This window comes from Diorhabda sublineata, chromosome 7 (genome assembly GCF_026230105.1).
Source record: "Diorhabda sublineata isolate icDioSubl1.1 chromosome 7, icDioSubl1.1, whole genome shotgun sequence".
NCBI lineage: Eukaryota > Metazoa > Arthropoda > Insecta > Coleoptera > Chrysomelidae > Diorhabda > Diorhabda sublineata.
The window spans coordinates 7719845-7736622 of NC_079480.1; positions in this window are offsets into that span (position 1 = coordinate 7719845).

The following is a 16778-nucleotide window of genomic DNA, read 5'->3' on the forward strand; positions in this document are numbered from 1 at the left end:
CGCCTTTATGTATCCTCTCTAACCGCACTTCTTCAATGGGATTGTTATGTTTGAAGAGTAACCATAATCCGATCGATTGGACTAAAATATGTAAGGGTACACTTTATTTTCAACAAAAAATATGAGTGTCCAGTACAACACCCTACTTCGCTGATCATTTGTTGTAAACTGAACTTTTATTTTGCTAGTGTTGCTACTTTTATACATCAACAGTACATATTGTTGTCGATCTTCAGTAATACAACAACTATCATATCTTTTTACTTCATCCACATCCGAAGTAGCCAATTATCACCAACGCGCTTCTAACCCTCCTACTGATATATCGTCTTCTATTTTACAAATCAAACAAACTGACATTTAACGTTAGCCAGTAAAATAGAACGAAATTAATTCCAAAAGGTTGATCTAGTTCTGAATTTTTTTCAGAAATTTTGCCTTCTGATTGAAAATCTCCTCCTGGAGTTTTTTCCCATCGTGGTAATATCTTCAATAACTTTTTTAAATCCTTGTTCCTTTCTAGAGGAGAAATAATAACAGGATGCAAAGACGATGTAGTTAATCTTACTCTAGGTTCGATGCCAAACAAGGCCTCGTAAGTAGTTTGTTTTAGGCCTGAATGAAAGGCAATTTAAGCTGAGCAGAGTGCATATGCACCTTCCCCTGTCAATTAAGACATCACACTGTTACTAACCTACGCATAGAACAAACTCGTTATAACTGGAAATTTCAGTAAATATCCAGATAGGAGTTTCAATATGGTATTTTTCTACACTTAGAAATTATGCGTTCTTGCTAGTATTTCGGATTTCGGGTATTCAAGGAAACATTTTAAAAGTTAAAATTAGCTTTCAGTGGATATTTTTATGAATATATTTAGTGATTTTCTTTCTAGAAAAAAGCATTAGCTTCAAAAGTATTTAGCATGGTATCCATCTGTTCAATAATTTTCATAAAAATCTGTTGAAAGCCTTTAAAGCTGGCTCTTTTTCTCGGGACAAGGGAATTTCATTGTGAATGGTTGGTCCCACTGATTTACGTCCAACGGAAGTTATAACATTTATCATTAAAATCTTTCAATAGCTCACTTCTCAAGAATGAAACAATTTTGTGTTTTTTAAAATGGGGTAAATTGTCTTAGCTTCATAATACTGTATTGATATACGCAGCGAGTTTTATATATGGAACGTCTCAATTATCTCGGAAACTGCTTGTACGATTTCTACAAATTTTTGTGCGTATTATGATGGCATTTACATTGTTGTCAGATCTTTCGTGTTCCCGTAGATTTATCATACACTAAATGAAGAATTTCTCATCAAATTTTCCGAGCTCAGCGAATTCAACTTGCTTCTGTAAAGTTCATACGAATTTGATATTTTTTCACTGCCCCACAAAATTGGAGCGTTTCTAAAAAGCTTATTCTGTGAAAGACTTTATTGGGAATGATGAATATAATTCTATACTGGAATCCTTTATTGTAGAAAACCAAGTTCAACTAAATATTAACTCACTCTCTGTAATGTTTATGCGTTTACAAATGATAAGAAATAACTACGTCGGTAAAGAATTTTTTTGCATGTAAAAATCAAATACAACGAGGTAAGCCATATTACACTCAAGAAGTAATAAAAAAGTTCCATTGAATTCGTTTAACTTTCGTATAATACATTTTAATTACATAATTAACGGAAAATCAAACTTCTTTTTATAATATTTCACAGTTTACGATTTTTTCTTGAGGTAATTCACTTATCAATTATCTGGATAATGTAAATTGAAACTAAATTCTGATAATATCTTACATTTCCTCAATCGAATTGTTATCGTTAATATTCTTCCATTAGATTACATTCAACTTAATTGAAAATATTGAAATATGGTAATGAAATCTGTCCCTCTAAGCTTGTTCATATTCCTTATTAATTTTGTAAAGAGTTCATTTTGTTACCACATGGAGCAATATAGAAAAATAAGACTCTAAGCTATAAATTCAAACCGAAAATACTTACCGAGTTCATTAAGTAATCAATATCACCCTGAAAATAGATTTCAAGTGCAGCCATTTTGTATCCAATAAAAGCGACAAACCGACATCTGGAATGTAGAAGTTTCCAATAATAGCGTAGGAAAACGTCCAATAGTCCAGTAGTTCCGTGATGGAAACAGAGAGAGCGCTAGTAGTATACTAATTATAAATAAATTTTGTTCATTAATTCTTGTAGTAAGTATAAGAAAAATGATCCAAAGAATTCTATATTCTTGATTAATTCTAAATTAAGAATCCATCCGTCACGTACTAATAGATTATCGAGATTGGTTATAAGAATATACTTCACTCAAGGTTGAATTTGAATTAACGTGGAATCTATTTTTATTTCAAGCATTTCAAACTATATGAAATTGTTTGGTACATGCTTGATTGTAAACTATTGACATACGTTACAAGATTCAATACAATGCTCAGCAGTACATGAACCATGTATTTGAATTAGACAAAGATTAAAATGAGTTTCTTTGTGATGAACATTTTCGTTTAAATCTTAGGTAGTTTTTTTGAGATGTCCAATCGTCGTAGCTAAGCGGAAATATTTGTTTCTTGAGATGTTCAAATTCGATTATCTTGTCATCTTTAACTGTGTTTGAAAAATTTCTAACTGTAGATCTGATTGTATTCGTTGAATCCACTTTCCGAGTCGACTCGTAATTACACATGACAAAAGTCTGTGCGAAGTTGGTGCCAAAAAATCTGACTCCTAACCAAAAGCTCTTACGTTAACGGTTCTGCTCGGATTTCCTTGAAAGGTTAGGATTTCAGTCGATTGAAGCGGTAAATCAAAAAATGGTAGAGTTCCTAAAGGCGCTCACCAAAGAAGACTTCCAGCATTGCTTTGATCAATAGAAAAAACGTATGGAAATGTGTGTGGCGAGCGGAGAGGAGCATATTGAAGGGGAGCATTCGAATGTAGAATAATTATTATGATAAAACCCTTTTTCGCAACCAATCTCGTTATTTAATAGCCAGACCACGTATTTTGAGATTTGAGACTACTGCAATTGTTATCAGTTATCAAAGAATTAAGATTTCATACGTTGGTTGAAGAGGAAAACTTCTAATTGTATATTGCATATTCAAGTAATGCGGAAAGTGATTTCAAAGTGTTTCTGGAATTATTCTAATTTTAATGCTATTTTCAGTTATGTGAAGATATTAGATTTATTTTATATCCATATCAATGAAATCACTACAGCCAAACAAGGTGAGTTGATTTAAATTGGAAAAAGTAATGAGAGATTTGAATAACATAAATTACTTTGAACATGTCGAGTTAATTCAGTCTCATTCAAAAAATTATCTTATACAGTGTGTCTACTTAAGTTGGAATCTTATGGTAAACTTTTTTATTAGTGGTTTTATGAAAAAAAAGTTTATCTTGATAAAGAGTTCTACATGGTCTAAAAGTTAAAATGCAACCATTAGATATCAATTTTTGGAAAAAATATAAGAGGTATGTCAAAAAATTTGTTTTGTGCAAGTAAAGTATTTTTATTTTTTACAAAGCAGAAAAATCATTCGAATTAATTATTCTGGCAATTAAACGCAATCTAGGATGCCCTGACACGGAGTACGTGACAGTTAATGTCAGAGTGAGTTGTTTATAACACTACAATAAAAATTTAATTTAAGCTAGTGGAAGTATAGAAAATAAATTTAAGAATGAAGACACTGAATTTGAAGTGATGCTTTCGGTTGTAGAAGCCCAAAAATGTCATTAAGAAAAAGAGGCTCTGTAATCCAAACTACTTCAGAAAGGTAATAAATATCATGCATACATTACTTACAATTATTAGAAAATCAAGTGAGTGATTTTTTACAGGACCTTTCGTTACAATTGGTTCCAATAAGACAATTCATATTACATTAAACGTTCAATTTATCCTTGAAAATATGTTTGATAGGTGATTCAAAGATATTCAAATATTTTTTGGCTTGCTAGGTCTGCTGATTTGACTCCCCTTGTCCTTTTTATAGGGTTACTTATCAGGGAGGATCATTTGATGATGTAGACCATTTGGAGAGGATTATTTCTGACGAATTACTCCAAATACGATACGGAAAGTAATACAAAAGTTTGACAAAAGAACAATTGAACGTTTACAAAGAGAAGGTGGATATGTCGAAGCTGTAGGACATTGAATTAAAATTTAATTAGGTTTGTTTCTGTTTAATAAGTATTTTTTGTAAAGATTTTTCAATTTCTACAAAAAATAATTATAATGCATGTTTTTTGAAAACAGTAATAAATGAAAGGTTCTCATATTTTTAACGGGTAGGAAATACTGTGCTTTTCAGATAAAAGAATCCACCTTTAATAACTTTTGTAATACTGGTATTTAGAAAAAATCCAAAAACACGTCAATTTATGTTGGAAGGGGCAAGCATTATGGCTTATTTAAACTTACTGGAAAAGCCACCCCCTCACCCCTAGCAGCATCCCCTTTATTTTTTTAAATTACTTTTCATATTTTTCATGTAAAATTTGGATACTCCTCTTTGAGCTGATTTCAAAAATGTATAATACTTGTAGGTTAAAGTGGTTAGTTTATGAGATAAACAATTTTTCTTTTAAGAGCACAAATTTTACTTATTATTTACTTTCACCTTATTTGCCTGTACTAAAATGGGTTCAACAGTTCAAACTCTTTAATCTTTTTAACTGTGCTATTTATTCTACTTAAAAAATCCAAACAATAAAAAACTCTACTTTTTATTAAAGTTTGACATTGTCAACTAGAATTTGTAGTCACTATTGATAGTGTAATTTGATACATTATTTATTTTGTTTCTCTGAAATGGTTTACTCTTTGCAAGAAAGAATTGAAATTGTAGGTTTATACTACCAAAATAATAATTGTGCAAGAGCTGCTGCTAGAATATTTAACGAATTACATGACGGAAGACATGCAACTCATAAGTATGTAATTCAACTGATGGAGAAATTTACCACAACAGGGTCTGTTTGCAATAAAGTGCATAAGCGAGAGGGACTCGTAAATAACGAAGCAATCCAAGTGGCAATTTTAGGGCAAGTCAGCTTAGAGGCTCAACAACCCCAATCGTTGTCAACAATAAGTAGAGCGATCGGTGTTTCATCTTCTACAGTTTTCCGAGTTCTACATAAATTCAAGTACCACCCATACAAAGTTAAGTTGGTGCACGAGTTGAATGAAGATGATTTTGATCGTCGTCTAGAGTTTTGCGATTCAATGACGCAAATTATCAATAACAATCCACAATTGTTAAACAATATTTGCTTTTCTGATGAATGCTCATGGTCATTAAATGGCTTAGTAAGTAGGCATAATTGTAGATATTGGGCTGAAAGTGATCCACATATTATGCGTGAATTCCATACACAACATCCCCAAAAGTTAAACGTTTGGTGTGGTATCCTAGGTGACCACATTGTCGGACCTTTCTTCATCAACGGAAATTTAAATGGTGAATCATATCTTGAGTTACTTAGGGAAGGGGTTGACCCACGTATTACAACAATAATAGAAAATGATGATAACCTTTCCGAAGATTTACTGGTACATATTTCAACAAGACGGAGCTCCCCCACACTATGCTATACCTGTCCGACAATTTTTAAACGAAACATTCCCCGCTCGTTGGATAGGTAGAAGGGGGCAGATAATGGAGTGGCCACTAGGTCACCGGATTTAACACCCCTAGACTTCTTTTTATGGGGGTATTTAAAAACAAAAGTTTATGCTACCCAACCAGAATCTCTGGATGATTTACGAGAGAGGATAGAAAATGAATGTCGACAATTAAATCCAGCCGTATTAAGCAATGTCAGAGAGGCATTTCAAAATAGATTATACCATTGTATGGAAGTGAATGGTACTCATTTTGAACACTTATTGTAACTTCATAATAAATAGCACAGTTAAAAAGATTAAAGAGTTTGAACTGTTGTACAACCCATTTTAGTACAGGCAAATAAGGTGAAAGTAAATAATAAGTAAAATTTGTGCTCTTAAAAGAAAAATTGTTTATCTCATAAACTAACCACTTTAACCTACAAGTATTATACATTTTTGAAATCAGCTCAAAGGGGAGTATCCAAATTTTACATAAAAAATATGAAAAGTAATTTAAACAAATAAAGGGGATGCTGCTAGGGGTGAGGGGGTGGCTTTTCCAGTAAGTTCAAATAAGCCATAATGCTTGCCCCTTCCAACATAAATTGATGTGTTTTTGGATTTTTTCTAAATACCAGTATTACAAATGTTATTAAAGGTGGATACTTTTATCTGAAAAGCACTGTATAAATTGTATCCAGCCAGAATAATTAATACGGAATGATTAGTAAATAAACACAAAACCTGAATTTTTCTAATAAATGGCCATAATAGCATATTTGACTATAACTTTTAATTTAGAACATTTTTACTTCATAACATTTTTCTGAATTTTGAAAAATAAAGATACTTTACTCTTGCACAAAATTAAAATTTTTTGACAAAACTTATATACTGCTTTAAAAAATTGATATCTGATGGTTTCCTTTTTGACTTCTGGACCATGCAGAACTTTTTATCAAGAATAACATTTTTTCATAAAACCACAAATAAAAAAGTTTTTCATATGGTTCCAACTTAAGTACAAACTGTACATCATCTAAGTAAATATCAAAAAATCATTTATTATAACTCTATAGAGGCTATGTGTCAATAATTAACAAGTTTCCTAAGTTAATGAGAAAAACTAATTAATATATAAATTAACAAATGAATTAATAGTATAGAAATTTTAACTTTGCTCAAATTGCTTCAAATATATGAATAGATTTCTCATTTTCATTTTGTAACCTGGAGACTGACTCTTTCTCACAAAATATTTTTGGGATACATTTAAAGTATGTCTAACTGGTACTTGATGAATTGTACATAAAATAAGGTGAAAAGCTGGAAACAATTTGGTTATAATAATAAGTTCATACACTCACAAATACAAGAAAATATATTTATATTTTTAAAATATAAGAAGACACCGATTATAGAAGAAAATTTAAGAGCAATTATGTAGGCACTATATATGAAAAGCCAAGTTAAAATAATACTAGAATAGTTTTCCTTGAAGTTAGTGCCTCTGGTAGGCGTTGTAAATGAAGAGATTTCATGAAAATTATCAAAAAAATTAATTTCTGACATATTCTAAAATACTGGTTTCAAAACAAACGTGACTATGTGACCAGTATAGTTAATTGATCAAAGAGGAAAAATTATGTATGTGAACAATTTCCAAAACCTTTTTTTTTTTGTTTTTGACTCTGGTTTCAGGAAGATGTGTTCATGCTTTTTATTGGAATGTCATCGCAAATTGATTTTAAGCGTTTTGTCCATCCGTCTGTCCGACACTCTGTAGCATCGATATCTCCTGACAGAAAGCATGTATCGAACTCGGTTGTAATCACATTGGTCAAATAACATGAATTGATGTGAACCGATATCAATCGATCTCAATAGACATCATAAGACATTTTCATTTGAGGTCATAATATAAATTTATATTTAAGAATAATGCTAGATCGTACTTTCCAATGGAAAACTCATGTGGACTACTTGAGGAGTTTTTAAGAAAATTTCGAATTCTTGAATATAAAAGAGAGAATTATGGTTTATCAAAGTTTAGTGGAAACACATTCAAGTTATGGAATCATAGGCTAGGAACGTGTTTCAAAAACACGCTATAATGCACTACAAGTTTCGCAAAATAAATTTTTCAAATCACTTTTAATAAGAAAAACAGATATCCCACTGATCAACTGATATCCGTCAAATATATCAATTACACGTCCATTTAAGACAATACTTATACAAAATATATAAATTACAAGGTTGAACACATGGCTACAAATGCTATGTTGCACCCCTTATGATATGAGAAAAAAATACACTAAAAAGATTCAAGACTGCACTAAAAAGTTATATAAGGAAAGATATACATTAAAAGTAACTGAAAACGTACATCGATTGTGGTACCATATTTATACAATAATAAATTTATGTTATATGAAAAAACTTTTCTACTTCTTTTATTTATATTTTATTCCATATCTTATATGTTTCTATTTAATGAAGTGTCACACCACGTACAAACTATCGTTAAGATAGTTTCTGTGGTTATTTATGTATTGGTGTAAATATTCCAATTCAATGTAATCAATTATACCATATACTTTTATGTCTATATAAAGTATGAAAATGATATCGAAATTGACAATTTGCGAATTTTTATCATAAATACTTAGGACAGACATCTCAGTATTTAGAAAATAGACTGAGAGGTCATCAATACGATAAAAGAACAGAACTGCATCAAGGATCACGAAATCTAAAAAAAAACTTATTCTATTATTGGTTTATAACTCAATTCGTGCGGTTTGATAAGAGATGGCGTATAATATTACATCGTTCAAATATTCCGAACCTGTGTTGGAAAGCTACTGCTATTGTAAGTCTTTTCAGTATATGTCATTCATTTGAAGTATTAACAACAATAATTTTTTTCTCTCAAATTTGTCCAACTTTTTTCCTGAATAAGTGTTTTTGCGAGAAGTTCTTCTTCATTACTTCAATATGAAATGTTGTCGAAAGTCATCGTATTTTGTTGGAAGTTTATGGTAAACATGCTCTAGCTAAGCGAAGGTGCCAAAAGTGGTTTGCACGATTTTAAACTGGTGATTTTGGCTTGGAAGACGATGAACGTTCTAGGTAGCCAAAAAAGTTTGAAGATTAAGAACTGGAAGTATTACTCGATGAAGATTATTGCCAAACACAAGAAGAGCTCGCAGAATCTTTGGGTGTCAATCAAGTAGCCATTTCAAAAGGTTTCAAAAGTAGCTGGATATAATCAAAAGCAAGGAAATTGAGTTCCACATGAACTCAAGCCAGGAGACATCGAAAGGCGGTTTTGCATATCCAAAATTCTGGAACACCACAGAATGAAGTCATTTTTGTATCGTATTTTTACTGGTGATGAAAAATGAGTCCTACAATGATTTTTATAACAACCAGAAACAATGAGCTCAATATTTCTATCAAGCATCAATTTGAATATTGGTTTTAGAATTCGATGAATTTGATAATTTTTGAAAAAAAAACAACAAAATTCAAGCGCCGCGTCAATGCTGTGTGATTTTTATTATTAATATACTTTTATAGATATTTTTAAATTCTACTTTGACCATAATTTCAGTCCTTGATAATGGATGGGCGTTATGTATATTTTCTGTCGAAATCATAAAGTTGGCAATACTGGTGATAGCCAGCAGTCTATATGAAGGTGATTGAAGCGCCATACCGTTGTGATTCATACATGTATATTTTCAAAACTATCACTTTTGGTTGGCCATACGTTCGTTCGATTGTTATATATATCTAAAAATCCAGAAACTATCCTAAATGTTATATCGTAGATAATAGTTAGTTCATCAACCATAGATATCCTAGAAAATTCACAAGTAGAAGCTGAATAAATGCATTATATACAGTTTAATCTATTTTATTTTAGCTCTGATAGGAGTTTTTTTATTTTCACATCAAAGTTAAAAAGTAATTTTCATATGTTATGCCTTCTTGATCTTCTCAAGTGATCTCATCATTAATAATTATATCTGGAAAGTGAATATTTTCAACAGAATATAACAGTTTTATATCACGTGAATTGAATTATTTTTGATGGAAACTTGAATCGTAGACAGTTTTTTCGATTTATACATTTTTTAATGTAAGTTGGTATTTGATTCAGCTAATGTGCAAAGGGAAAAAATGATTTATAAACAAAACTCACATGCATTCAACCACATTCCAGTTTGAATGTCGCCCGCATTGTTAGAAAGAGGAAAACTAACAAAACAAAATTACACTCGTTTAAACGAATCTCCGATAAAGAAACTTACATCTAAACAAACAAAAAAGCTTCAGTTCTTGGTAGATATTTTTAACGTAAGTTGAATCCTGTTCTTCCTGTCACGGACATTTATTCATCACAGATACAACTCCTATTTCCCGACTAAATATCTTAAAGCAACACTCTTTATTTAACAAACACGATTTGTCGGAAAATTTCTTAATAAAAATGAGAAATTTGATGAAAAAGAACCTGTCTAATAACAGTACTGATACTGATTATTTCTGGACTGAAAATTTACCAAAGAATACAAATTTTAACATTATTTAGTGAGAAAAAAAGTTGAAAACTCGTAATTGTATAAATAGGCGCTTGTTTATTTATATTGAACATTGTCAAGCGGCCTTAAGGATAAGGCCACGTTATGAATAGTTGTAGAGTTAGTTTCGATTTTATTTTTCCATTAATTTGTCTTTCGCCTCTGATGCTAATTTAGCGGTTTAATAATTGATTTGTGTCAATCTATAATGGAGTAACCTTCGGTATATGGAAGTGTTAATCAAAGTATTTTATAGCAAAAAAATGTTGGATAAACTGTTTGGCTCGAGGGAAAGTTCACAAATTAATCACTCGATCTCTTTTTATTTCGCCTCTAAGGTAACCAATTACGAATCGATGCTGACACAAAAACTTTTTCAATGAACATTTCATTTCACTAATTGCATTGTAAAAACCTATGCGATCGTTTGTGGCAAAAAGAAGTTATATTGGGTCCACAGAGATTGCGAGGACGAGTCACGAATTCCCATCAGGAGTCCGTCAGGACTGCTAGCTATCGTTATTTTCGAAGGAACGAACAGGGAGGTTTGGAAAACCGTATTTCCTCTTTTATAAATTTCAACATGAGATGAAACTGGTTTCCAAATAGGATAGTATAATTTTGTTACTTATTTATATTCATATGAAAATAAATAAACTTTGTTACCTCAATACCCTAATATAAATTTCTCCAATTTCTTATTTTTTAAACCTTTTGATATGTTTGTGTGTCTAAATGTTCTTGATTTTAGGTCATTTCTGTTTCAAAATTAGTTTTTCCAATAATTTTTAGATGATCGATAAAAATTGACGTTGAAGTCTCTATCAAAATATTTATTTTAATGGAATTAGTCGAAACGTCAATTTTTATCCATCTTTAAAAAATTATTTGAAAAAAACTAATTTTAAAACAGAAGATACCTAAAATCAAGAACATTTAAACATTAAAATATCAAAAGGTCTAAGAAATGAGAAATTGAAGAAATTTATATGTATTTATATACAATACTGGTTGAATTAAAATTGTAATATCAAGTCTGCGTATATCATTATTATCCATGACCTAGTTACATAAATTTGTCGATGTTGTGATTCGGTAGTAGGAAACTTTACAGCAACAAGAATAAAACGATTATTCAATTATTCAGGAAACGGAAGTATTTATGAGAAAATGACGGAGCAGTTTATCCATATCATAGTGAAGATTTTACAGTTACTACATTACTGTTGATGGTATGCTGTCGATAAAGCTTATTTTTTTTTATGAAAATGGATTTCACGTGACTCTCGTTGACAAAATTTAACTCTTTATCAAACTCTATAGAATTATTACGAGAACTGCTAGATGAGTTTAGAAATAGACAAATAAAAACAAATATTTATAATTGGATATGGCTTTGTTGTTCTCTCAATTAATACACTTTTTTATGCATTTGAACGATTGTCGAACCATTTTTTCCATTCTGATTGAGGTATCTATAAAGCAAATGATTCGAAGACATCAACCGCTTCTTCAGATATATAAAAACGTTGACTTAGCAATTGATTTTCAATGTGCGAGAACAAGAAGAAATCATATGGTGTCAGACAAGGACTGTACGGTAGATGACCCATCAATTCTATGGTTCGACGGTTCAAAAAATGTTTTTGCTGATGTGTGAGAGCTCGTATTGCCAAGGTGGAGAATTATTCGTATTCTGTGATTGGTTTTCCAGATTTTTTCGAACTCTCTTGGTAAACAAATATTGGTGTAACATTTAAAATTGATTGTTCTACGTTGGTGACATCTGCAGTTATTCCGTCAAAACAGGCGACCATTTGCTTCGAAGTGTTTCTTGTGCAAACAACTTTTGTTGGATTTAGTTCGTTTTGAAAGACACGAAGAGCAGATTGTTGTTTAGTTTCTGGTTCATATGTAAAGATCGATGATTCGTCTCCTGTCACAGACGTCTTTTGAAATAACGCGATTGAATCTTTCCAGCATTTCTTTACACCAATCTACACGATCTTTATTTTGAAGGATAGTCAAATTATGTGGTATCCATCGAGAATGAATCTTTATAATGGTCAAATGTTCATGCAGTAATCAATGTATGCAAATGGAAATAATGCCCAAGTATGCCTCTATCTCCTGCTATGTCACATGACAATCTTCGCACGGAGATGTTCCCGATTTGATTTCATTTTTCGACCAAGGTTAAAGTAAAGAGTATTTGTAAACAACTCAAGTACCCTCGTATTCTAATTAATGATTCGTGTTGATGTGCTTTGTACATATAGATATTATACGACCTCATTGATTCATAAAATAATGGCAAGTTTTAACTAATAGAATGTTTACATATATCAAGATTAGGTTCTCAGTTCCTCTAAAAATTGATTTATTGTATAAATGAAGTATTCCGAAAGAAAAGACTTGGCAAAGTTTTTAAATTGTATATTCGTCATAGCACCCACGTTAAGATGCACGAAATATTTTACAAATACCTTGTACCCTATAACATACAACTTATTTTTTTTGTGTAATTTTCAATCTAGATTTTTAAGGTGCAAATTCCTCTTTATATCATATAGTGAAATAAGTGAAATAATCATGAATATCTTGATGTTGTGTCAGAACAAATTTTTAGAAAATTTCTACGTAATTTGAGTTTTTGGGCATATTGTAAATGATCCTTATTACTGTTTTCTGTAATACAAATATTTTCTTTACCCCTAAGTATAATACCATATGTCATTTTGCTGTGAAAAAGTAAGTAGTCTACTTAATAGGTATGCAATATTCCAACAAAGATTTGCCTCGCTAATTTTCAGCGAAGGTGATCAATATGTGGTGCCCAACTTAAATTGTTATCAATGTAAATGCCTAGTCCAGCTACACTGGAATTTTAAAATTCCGCAAATTTGCGCGACGCCTTTCATCTACTTTTTATAAATAGCGGACGCGCCTTTGATGTTACCTTTTAGAATTTTTCATTATAGCAGGTGGTTTTTCCATAGTATTTCTTTTAAATAGTTTCTAGGAAAGTCTATTTATTTCTTTGTTTTTAAATATCCAAAATTTATGGATTCTATGATATCCATGTCATCTTTATCTATATACTATATATTCCATGTATATTTTACGTATTTATAATAAGATTGATTCAAATTCATAACCGATCTTATCAGTTTTGTGTAAAGACAAAACAATACATGGCCACAGTGAGCAAGCAATCAATCAAGCGATAGAAATATTGGAAAGCGTGTTTAAATTGATTTTCTCTTCAAATTGAAACTTTTAATTGTTAAATGTTATTTATTTGATGTAATGTTCACCAATTCTAACAGTTTATTATGCCCTTTTTGAGACGCATCTCTGATATGCCCTTCCCTTCTGGGTTACGTGTTGTGCAACTCAATTTGATTGAATTTTCAAACTAAAGATAAGAGCTTTTAGATATTTACTCAGACTGAACAATGTGATTCACCGCTGGGACAATTAAAAATATAGACTCTCCCTTCCTTAATCATGTTTGAATCCTTTTGCCTAATTCGTAACTATTTCAGAAAGTTCGTGGCACATGTATCTACTTATGAACACGGAGCACGATCTTTATCTACCAAGGGCTCTAGACTGTACAATACAAAAATAATGTACAATCAATTGCCAATTGAAAACAAATCTATAACATGTGCTCCCGTATTTCGCATATCCATTGGAGTGCTTTCTACGCTGTTAGCAACTTGTATTCTAATACTAATATTGAATTCTGAGCATTTTACTCAATGAGTTGATGTTAATATTGATTTTTAACACAAATTACTACATATACATCAAAATTGCCGTATATTTGATTCCATTATCTGCTATAATTCTCATAATGTATACATTTAATCTATATTACATATAAAAACTGTCACATGTACATTTTAACAGGTAATATCATTTTTCATAGTAGTTTTCTTATGTATACTTTATATTAGGATTTTATTTTATTTCTCTTCATTTAGTTATATGTGTGTTTGTTCTTTAGTTATTCACAAGCCTTTGACAACAAATCGTAAACAATTCTTTGACAATAAAGCATTTTCTTCCTCTATTATTCCTTTGGCTAACTCAGATTTGCAAACCGCACCTATTTAAGAAATATATTTGGAGGTACTATTTACCATATTCCACCAATAACGGCAGACTATATGAAATTATGGAAATTAGAGGGCATACTCAGCTAAAATGTCGCATGAGTGGTCCTTCAATGTTCTAAATTTAATGAGATATCATTTATAAGGGCATTATTTTTATCTCGAAGAATCTTCTTTTTTTATTATTTTTTTATCGCGAGTATCTATGACTAATAGTTTGTAACACAGCAAAGTGAATTTTTATCTTATCAATCAACAATCCACGCAAGTAGATCATAAAATAATACAGAATTTCCAGGATTTAGGAATTACTGCGTATTAAAAATAAGCAAAATAATCCAGGGTCCACTAAAGGTTCACCTATATCTGCAAAGAACATGCGATATTTATCTCACATAAGTAAATTCTGGGATATTAAATAAATATAAAAAAATACGTGGAACTATACTCTACGTTCAGAATTAGTTGAGTGCTCAATATTTTACAATGCAAAAAAATGCACAATCATTTTCCAATTGAAATCAAATTGATATCATCTTTTCCCGCTTTCCGCAATAATTTGAAAGCATATTTACTGGAAAGTGCCTCCTATTCTGTACTGGTTTAATTTTTGCCATATACCAATTATTACCTATTACTATTACCTATAATTTTGTCACTCATAGTGGTTTTCGTCTGTATATTGAAATTTTATTTCATTTGTATCTTTATTCAGTTATTTATATGTTTGTTTTATAGTTTTTACATGCTTTTTTCTACAAATTGTAACAATTTTTTGACAATAACGCCATTCTCTCTCTCCTCTTCATTTCTTCCAATTGCCAAAAACACAATTTTGTTAAAAATGCCAAGATCTCAATATTACGTAACACAAAATGTTTCTATATTTAATGTGAGTAGTTTCGAAAATACAATTACTATGAATTCGTGACACGGTACTTGAATCATTGTTGAAATTTGAATTTATTGTTTATAAGCAATAACTGCTAAATTCGGTATTCTACATTTTTCAACAGTGCGTATCTTGTTCCGAATAAAACTGTTCTATTCGCCAACTATTGTTCATTGTCCCCAGTAGATTTCATATGAAGTTCAGTAATTAATCATTTTATAGCAATCGACGCGACGTCAAGAGGGGGTAAACAAACAGGTGGAGTTAAACACGTTTCAGTGACACTAATCAATTTCATAATGGTTTGAAACTCCAATTACGAGACGCTTTTATTTTCGTTTCAAGTAGAAATTAATTTGAAACGCATCTTAAACGCATAAGGAAAACAGTTACATTTAATGTGCTCACTTCACGCAAAAAACTAATTTGTTCACTACTAATTATTTCTTATATTGGAAAAAGAAAATCGATGTGTTTGAGTGGTTGGTAAATAATATCACAAGAGAAAAAAAACTAATTAATCGTAACACAATATAGTCAAAGAGCTAGCAACGTTTTCGAGAAAGAATTTAGGTATGCTAATTTTGTGATATGCCATCTATCTAAATCTCCCGGACAAGTTATCTGGCTGGCGGTAAAGGTTGCGTTTATCAGTACGTATCCTACCTGTCCAGGTAAAATATCAATTGAAGAAGTTTCCTTTCGTTTTCATTATTTCCATTGAATTGCAACATGAATCAATTAATGCCAGATACGTTTATTTTTGTATCAGATGCTGATTGTGAATTAAGAAAAATTGTTTTCAAAATATTTTAGTATGGCTGAAATTTTCACATGATGTTTTTTAAGTATACAGAGTGAGTCGGGAGGATCGTACCAAACTCTAGGAGTGTATTATACACGTGAAAATAATGTAAAAAAACTAATATGCTCTTATCTGATTTTCATTTGTTTTTCAGTTATGGAGTAATCAAAAATGTTCATTTAGCTTTCCACTTATATCTGAATTTTAACATTATCAATGTATGCCATGTTGGAGGCTCAAAGGCATTTGATAATTCTGTTGATGAACTGTCAGTGTACAGTGAATAGTAACTGAACGTTTAATTTCGAATTTATGTGATTGTTAGTGTTGCAAAATGCCAGATACTTATTCAAATTTAGAATATGCAAATATGGTTTTTGTTTATGGTTTCTGTAATGGAAATGACACAGTTGTTGCTGAAGAATATCGTCAACGTTTTCCACACTAAAGACATCCTGATAAAAACTTATTTATTAGAGTTTTTAACAAATTGTGCGAGATTGGTAAGCTTCCCAGTGCTAACATATCATCTGAACGCGCTACTCGACAAGGTTTGGTAGAAGTAAAAGTTATTCGTCATCTAGTAGAAGAAGATGCAACTACTAACTCACTGAGAAATGCCACTTGATTGGGAATTCCACAAAAAAGGGTGATAAACACACTCCACGAACAAGGCTTATATCCTTATCACGTACAGAGAGTACAGCACCTAC